This window comes from Delphinapterus leucas, chromosome 20, assembly GCF_059928025.1.
Source record: "Delphinapterus leucas isolate spDelLeu-1000000601 "Yukka" chromosome 20, BTC_Dleu_Yukka2, whole genome shotgun sequence".
Lineage (NCBI taxonomy): Eukaryota > Metazoa > Chordata > Mammalia > Artiodactyla > Monodontidae > Delphinapterus > Delphinapterus leucas.
This window is the reverse complement of record NC_143148.1, coordinates 3,638,590-3,647,591: the sequence shown is the minus strand read 5'-3', so window position 1 is coordinate 3,647,591 and position 9,002 is coordinate 3,638,590.

Below are 9,002 nucleotides of genomic sequence, written 5' to 3'. Positions count from 1 at the left end.
TGGAGATGACGGTGGAGATGGTGGTGATGATGGTCATGAAGATCATGGTAATGACTATTGTAATGATGGTGATGATGGAGGTGAGGATGGAGATGACGGTGGAGATGGTGGTGATGATGGTCATGAAGATCATGGTAATGACTATTGTAATGATGGTGATAATGGAGGTGAGGATGGAGATGACGGTGGAGATGACGGTGGAGATGGTCATGAAGATCATGGTAATGACTATTGTAATGATGGTGATGATGGAGGTGAGGATGGAGATGACGGTGGAGATGGTGGTGATGATGGTCATGATGATGGTCATGAAGATCATGGTAATGACTATTGTAATGATGGTGATAATGATGGTAATGGTGGTGATAATGGAGGTGATGATGGTGATGGTGAGGATGGAGATGACGGTGGAGATGGTGGTGATGATGGTCATGAAGATCATGGTAATGACTATTGTAATGATGGTGATAACGGAGGTGAGGATGGAGATGACGGTGGAGATGGTGGTGATGATGGTCATGAAGATCATGGTAATGACTATTGTAATGATGGTGATGATGGAGGTGAGGATGGAGATGACGGTGGAGATGACGGTGGAGATGGTCATGAAGATCATGGTAATGACTATTGTAATGATGGTGATAATGATGGTAATGGTGGTGATAATGGAGGTGATGATGGTGATGGTGAGGATGGAGATGACGGTGGAGATGGTGGTGATGATGGTCATGAAGATCATGGTAATGACTATTGTAATGATGGTGATGATGGAGGTGAGGATGGAGATGACGGTGGAGATGGTGGTGATGATGGTCATGAAGATCATGGTAATGACTATTGTAATGATGGTGATGATGGAGGTGAGGATGGAGATGACGGTGGAGATGGTGGTGATGATGGTCATGAAGATCATGGTAATGACTATTGTAATGATGGTGATAACGGAGGTGAGGATGGAGATGACGGTGGAGATGGTGGTGATGATGGTCATGAAGATCATGGTAATGACTATTGTAATGATGGTGATGATGGAGGTGAGGATGGAGATGACGGTGGAGATGGTGGTGATGATGGTCATGATGATGGTCATGAAGATCATGGTAATGACTATTGTAATGATGGTGATAATGATGGTAATGGTGGTGATAATGGAGGTGATGATGGTGATGGTGAGGATGGAGATGACGGTGGAGATGGTGGTGATGATGGTCATGAAGATCATGGTAATGACTATTGTAATGATGGTGATGATGGAGGTGAGGATGGAGATGACGGTGGAGATGACGGTGGAGATGGTCATGAAGATCATGGTAATGACTATTGTAATGATGGTGATGATGGAGGTGAGGATGGAGATGACGGTGGAGATGGTGGTGATGATGGTCATGAAGATCATGGTAATGACTATTGTAATGATGGTGATGATGGAGGTGAGGATGGAGATGACGGTGGAGATGGTGGTGATGATGGTCATGAAGATCATGGTAATGGCTATTGTAATGATGGTGATGATGGAGGTGAGGATGGAGATGACGGTGGAGATGACGGTGGAGATGGTCATGAAGATCATGGTAATGACTATTGTAATGATGGTGATGATGGAGGTGAGGATGGAGATGACGGTGGAGATGGTGGTGATGATGGTCATGAAGATCATGGTAATGACTATTGTAATGATGGTGATGATGGAGGTGAGGATGGAGATGACGGTGGAGATGACGGTGGAGATGGTCATGAAGATCATGGTAATGACTATTGTAATGATGGTGATGACGGAGGTGAGGATGGAGATGACGGTGGAGATGGTGGTGATGATGGTCATGAAGATCATGGTAATGACTATTGTAATGATGGTGATGATGGAGATGAAGATGATCAGGGTGATGATGGCAGTGATAACGGCCATGATGAAGCCCCATGAGGGCAGAAATCTTTGTCTTGTTCACAGATGTATGCCCAGCTCCTAGAACAGAACCTGACACCGAGTGCACCCTCCATTAATATTTTTTGAATGACGAGTGCGTGATAATAATAACTAGTGTTCACTGGGCACCTCCTATGGGTCAGGCTCTGTTCTGAGGGCTTTGCGTGCATGATGTCATTTTACCTTCATGAACACCCACTGAGGAGGGTACTTTACCACAGCTCAGCAGGGGGAGGGTGAACTTTGGAGCCTAAATGCCTGAGTTTGAGCCTTTGAGGGCATGACCCTGAGCCAGTTACTTAACTTCTTGGTCTGAGTTTCCCCATCTCTAAAAGGGAAAATAATAATAGTACGCACCTCGGGGGCTGCTGTGATGATTAACTGACAGATTAATACCTATGTGAGAGTGCTTAGCACAAGGCCTGGCTCTTGATAAGTGCTCAATATGTGATAGGTATTATTGTATTTATCCCCATTTTACAGATCAGGGCACTGAGGCGCAGAGACATTTGGTTGGGTACCCCAGGTCACTCAGGGAGCGCGTAGTAGAGTCATGATTGGTACCCAGGCCTGTCTGACCCAGGGCCCTTGCTCAGAAGGTATTACGTGCCCAAATCAGATTATCCTCGATTCAAGGCTGCCTCTTGGCTCTGGGACTCTAGCAGTTAATTTCCTTTCTCCAGCCTCAGTTTTTCCACCTGTACAGTGGGGATAGTGGTCGTTCCTGCCTCCTGGGGTGGTTGTGAGGATTAGATGAGCTAGTGCAGGTGAGGACACAGCTTAGCACACGTGCTCAGTTAACAAGAGTGACCATAACGGCTCCTAACCGTGCTTCTCTGTGCCGGACACAATGTGGACTCTTAATACACTACATCCCACCCTCACTATAGCCCTTGGAGGGAGGAACTTGACCCCTGTTTCAGAAAGGGCATTGAGGCTCAGAGAGGGCAAGCCCCTTGCCTCAGTCCACAGAGAAGAGCTTCGGGGACTCAGAATAACAATGCAAATTCCTCGGCGTCAGACTTGGCCTGGGGTTCCAGGTTAGGCTTCCACGATGGGCCCCCGCTGAATATCCTTAGGTGGGCCTCCTCCTCTCTCAGCCTCAGCTTGTAAACTGGGGGCTGTCTTGGAAGACCCCCCAAGTTGTATTCTGGCTGCTGCAGCTTCAGGCAGGGAACCATTCCCTCCTCCCCACCTCTCCCCAGACTGGAGCCTGGCTCAGAGGTCCTGGAAGGTCATGGAGCTGCTGCCCCCGCAGTCCTGCAAAGGCCAGCAGGGTCCAGTTACTTGCTGGGGGCGGGGAAGGATATTGTCTGAGGGTCTTGATAGATGAACTGTCTGCACCTGCCAACAGATGAAGACGCACACTGAGAGTCCTTTTCCCCGGGTCTCATTAAGCCCTAAGACTTAAATAACTGCTGACTAGTAACCTGGGGAGGGCCTCTGCATACATTCCCCTTGCTGTCCCGGCTAGTCGGGACTCCAAGTATGGCACCCCAACTCGGAAGCAAGAGGTTCCCTTTTTCGTTCCCAGGTGGGAGCAGGTGCACCCCTACTCCAGGTCACCCCAGAGGGCCCCACTGGGGATTCAGGCTCCTGGCGCCCCTCTGCAAGCCAGGGTTGGGGGAGCTACTGGGCATTCGTGGCCGAGGTCCCTCCACCCTCTGCCACCTCCTGCCAGCCCTAAAGAAGCGGGTGCTTAATTATCCGGTCACTCTATCCCTGCTTGGCCAGGCAGCTAAGCCCAAACATCTGGCCTCGGGGCCCATGGCCAGGATAGGAGGCCAGCCCCCACCTACTGCTGGCCCTGACCCTGGACACCTCCCACAGGACATCTGAACCTGATCCTCTGCCTGCCAGCTTGCAACAAGCCCAAAACAGTAGCTTCAGAGGCCTAGCAATCTTGATGCAGAGAAAACATTTGACAAAATTAACACCCATTCATGGTTTACAAACAGGCACACACACGCACTCTTCGCAAAGTAGGAGCAGAGGGAACATCCTTAATCAGACAAAGGGTGGAAAGGGAGGCACAGATCTGTCATTTCCCACAGGCGATACGACTGACCACATAGAAAACCGCAAAGAATCAAGCGGACAAGTGTTTAGCATTAATGAGAGTTTAGCTGGGATGTGGGATCAATACTCTAAAATCCTGTTCTCACAATTCCTTGCACCTCAAAGTGCGACCCATGGACCAGAAGTGTCGGCCACCCCTGGGAGCTGGTTAGAAAAGCAGAATTTCGGGTGCCACCCAGACCCACTGGATCAGAGTCTGCGTTTTAACAAGGTCAGGGGTTAGGGGTGCAGGGTGGGGTGGTGGTGATGCGTGGGTCTGTACTTGAGCTGAACTAATGCAAAGAACAGTGTCTCTGAGGCCCTACAAGGCTGGCGCCCTTCTGGGTCCCAGGTAAACACTTTCCTGCAGGGAGGGTGTGGGTTGGTTGCAGCCCCACAGCTTTAACGTTCTGTGGCCATTAGTCGATCTGATGCGCATTGTGATTTTTTCGATTTTTGGGGTTTTTTAGGCCACACTGTGTGGGGACCTAGTACCCTAACCAGGGATCAAACCCGGGCCCCCTGCATTGGAAGCACTGGACCACCAGGGAAGTCCTGTGCATCATGATTTTTGATTTTGTGTTTGCAATGGATGATTCTGTGTTTTGAGGTCAATGAGACAAGGAAGAATTCTCTGGGCGCTGGGAGCGGGGACTCATGCAAAGCCCCACATCCCCTATAGGTTCTGGTGGCCAGACCCCTGGCTATCCAGCTTCAGGCAGGCTCCACGACACCCTACCCCTTGAGGGTCTGCCAGTGATTATCCTGGTGCCCAGGGAACATGACATTCAGTAGCAAAGGGGGGGGGGTCAGGGAGGGAAAAAGCTTTTTTTTTTTTTTTTTTTTTTGCCGTACGCGGGCCTCTCCCGTTGCGGAGCACAGGCTCCGGACGCGCAGGCTCAGCGGCCATGGCTCACGGGCCCAGCCGCTCCGCGGCATGTGGGATCTTCCCGGACCAGGGCATGAACCCGTGTCCCCTGCATCGGCAGGCGGACTCTCAACCACTGCGCCACCAGGGAAGCCCAAAAGCTTTTAGTTAAAAACAAGAAACCCTACGTTTTCTCTTTTAAAATATTTATCTACTTATTTATTTATTTGGCTGCGCCGGGTCTTAGTCACAGCACACGGGATCTTCATTGCAGCATGTGGACTCTTGGTTGCGGCATGCGGGATCTAGTTCCCTGACCAGGGATCCAACCCGGGCCCCCTGCATTGAGAGCACGGAGTCTTAGCCACTGGACCACCAGGGAAGTCCCACGTTTTCATTTTGTACTGGACACCCACAAATTTTGTAACTGGTCCTGCTTGTATACTTGGGGTTCCCCAGCTAGGGTGTAGCCAGAGCTTCCTTGGTGATCACGGGCCCAGGTACACTTTGTGGGGTCGGGGGTGAGTGGGGAGTCAAGACCAAAGGCTTTGGAATCAGATTCAGCCACCTTTTGACTTTAGGGTCTTTGGAAAGTAGGGGCCTCGACAGTCTCGTCTGTAAAATGGAGAGAGACGTGAACGGGTCCTGTGTGATGAGTGGGTCCTGAATTCAGCACTGTTAGAAAAAGGGCAGGATGTTTCCTTTTTCATTTGCTTTTTAATGTGAACTCAGAGGCTCAGAGAAGGAAAGGAAACTAATCAAGGTCACAGCATGAGAACCTTGGAAATGCCTGTTTGGGTTTTTTTCTTTTAAGCAGCTTCATTGAGATGAAATTTACATGCCAATTTCACCCTTCTAAAACGTTTATTGAAATATGGTTGATTTACAGTGTGTTAATTTCAGGTGTACAGCAAAGTGATTCAGTTATACATACATCTATTCTTTCTTAGAGTATATATATATATATATATATATATATATATTCTTTTTTAGATTCTTTTCCATTAGAGGTTGTTACAAGATACTGAGTATGGTTCCCTGTGCTATACAGTAGGACCTTGTTGGCTATCTATTTTGTATATAGTGGTGTGTGTATTTTAACCCCAAACTCCTAATTTATCCCTCCCTCCCCCTTTCCCCTTTGGTAATCGTAAGTTTGTTTTCTGAGTGTATTTCTGTTTCGTAAATAAGTTCATTTTATCATTTTTTTAGATTCCATGTATGTGATATCATATGATATTTGTCTTTCTCTGACTTCACTTAGTATGATAATCTCTAGGTCCATCCAAAGTTCACCCTTTTTACAGGTACAATTCAATGGCTTTTAATGTACTCAGAGAACTGTGCAACATTTAGCACAATCTAATTTTAGAGCTTTTCCACCACTCTCGCCACCCCTAAAAAGCAAGCCTGTGCCCATGAGCAGTCAGTCACTCCCCATTTCCCCTGGCAATCAGTAATCTTTCTTCCTCTGTGGATACACGGAATCCTACAGTAGGTCATCTTCTGTGACTGGCTCTGGGTTTTTGAGGTTCATCCATGATGTAGCATGTGTCAGTGCTTCCTTCCTTTTTATGGCTGAGTAATACTCCACTGGATGGATAGACCACATTTCTTTTTTTTTTTCTACACCACGTGACTTATGAAATCTTAGTTCCCCAACTAGGGATTGAACCTGGGCCCTCGGCAGTGAAAGCGTGGAGTCCTAACCACTGGACCGCCAGGGAATTCCCTAGACCACATTTCTTTTATCCCTTTGTTAGTGGCTTGACATTTGGGTTGTTCCCACTCTCGCTATTGTGAGCAATGTTGCCGTGAACATTTGTGTGGAGGCATGTTTTTATTTCTCATGGGCATTTACCTAGGAGCAGAATTGCCGGGCCATATCGTAGCTCCATGGTTAATTAACATTTTGAGGAACTGCCAGGCGGTCTTCCAAAACAACTGCCCCATCTTTTACATTCTACCAGCCCCATAGGAGGGCTCCAACTTCTCCACCTCCTTGCCAGCACATGTTACTGTCTGTCTTTCCACTATGGCCCTTGCCTGGGTCCAAAAGCTTTTCGACCTTCCTTTCCATGTAGGTGTCCCAACTCGCATCTCCTCCAAGGGAGGGGCAGCCACCTCAGCAACACACACCCACATACTCACACTCATCCTTACTCTGTCACACTCACATCCACACCCACACACGTGTGCTCAGGCCCCCAGTCCCCTCAAGACCCCTCCCCCAGGTCCTGACGGCCACAGGACACTCCTACAGTTTAAGAGCATGGAGCTTGGGACTCCCCTGGCGGTCCAGCAGTTAAGACCCTGCACTTCCAACGCAGGGGGCGCAGGTTCAATCTCTGGTCGGGGAATGAAGATCGAGCATGGACCTCGGACAGTTGAAGAGCTGGCCTGGATTTGAATCCTCCCTCTGCCCAACGTTCTGTGTGACCTCAGGCAGGCACCTCGGCTGCTCTGGACCACCTGTGTCCACCCCTGAAGTGGGGAGGATCTAAGGGACCCCTTCCAGCGAGTTCAGGACGTGCCACCTGCTGGGAGCTGCTTGAGGGGTAAGCGGCTTCATTCGAGTAAAGTATCACGATTAGTATTATGTGTCTTGTGATTAAGTAACGCTAAATTAGCACCACCCCATCCACTCCTGTCTCTTCCTCCAGCCCTCCTGTGGGGGCCCATCGCTGGGTCATTATCACCTCCCAGTGTATCCCCAGCTGATGCCACCAATTAGCACCCTCTGTGCCCCCCCCCCCAGACCCTGCTCCTCTCCACTCCCCCACCCCCCAGCCACCTCCAGCTTTTTTGGGACACATTCTTGGCCTAATTGCTTGGGTTATTTCAGATTCACGGGTGAGGTGGCGGGAGGTCCCGCTCGTGCTCCCCCTACTGCACCCACCATCTTATTCTCCCCCTACTCCAGGAAGCTCACCTGGATTGCCCGGGACAGGGGCCCATGTCCCCAGGTCTCTGGACTGAACTTAGATTGAAAGGATCCTTGGGGTCACTCCACACAGGCTGCCTCCACCACACCCCTCCCCTCCAGGCAACACCTTGGTGGCCACAGCAGGGGCCCTGGGGGGTGCAGGGCCAGGGAGAGGATGACATATGATCCAGCCCTGAGTTGTAGCCATTCTCTAGGCGGGCGGCCAAGGAGGGCACAGAGAGGAAGAGAGAGTGTTTGCAAACAGGGCGGCTGCCAAGAAGGGGCCAGGGTGACGGGTGGCGGGGGCCGGTGGGTGTGAAGGAGAGGAGGGCCCAGCTGGTAACTGGCAGCCGCGCCTGTGACTTGTCTTCCCCCTGCTACACACACACACACACACACACACAGACACACACACACACCACACATGCAGGCCCAAGGCCTCACAGACACGCAGGCATCTCACTGCACACGGTGAGATGCACACAGACTTCTATTTTCTCCCCTCACCCAGGCAGTCACACGATTACATGAGCACACGGGGGCTCAGACGCTTGTAGACACACAAAGCCCACGCACTCACGTCATCTGCGTTCAAACCCTCATGTCTCTCTCTCTCCCACACACACAAACACACACCATTGTTTACACACACATGTGGGCTCAGACACGCATGGACACACAAATACCCAGAAATACATGCTCAAGTTCCTACCCACCTGAGAACAGCTGGACACTTTCCAGCTCTGGTGGCTAATCTCTCTCCTTCTCACACATATGTGTGCAGGGTAGGTGCAAACAGCGCTGACACACTCACTCCCAGGCACACCACAAATGCACACGCGGAGCCAGCACCTCGCAGGAGCGCCCGGTGGGACCACTGTCTGCCATTCTTTCTGCCTCTGTCTGTCTCTCCGTTTCTCTCTGTCTCTGTCTCTCCTCCACAACATGCTCTCCAGGGCACACAGGCACGCACACGCCGGCCTTCTCTTTCCCACACTGCCAGACCGACAGCGTCACGGGGACCTAAGTGCCAGATGGACTTTATTTGCAGAGAGCGGTTGGGGTGACAGAGAGACAAAGCACATTATCAAGAGGGCGTGGGCCCAGCATGCGGGGAGGAAGAAGGAGTTAGACAGGGAGCGGAACCCAGCAAAACAGAAAAGACAAGGGCAGGAAGACAGGCATACATGGAGGGAAGCCTTGCAAAACCAGGGGGGTCCGTTTAC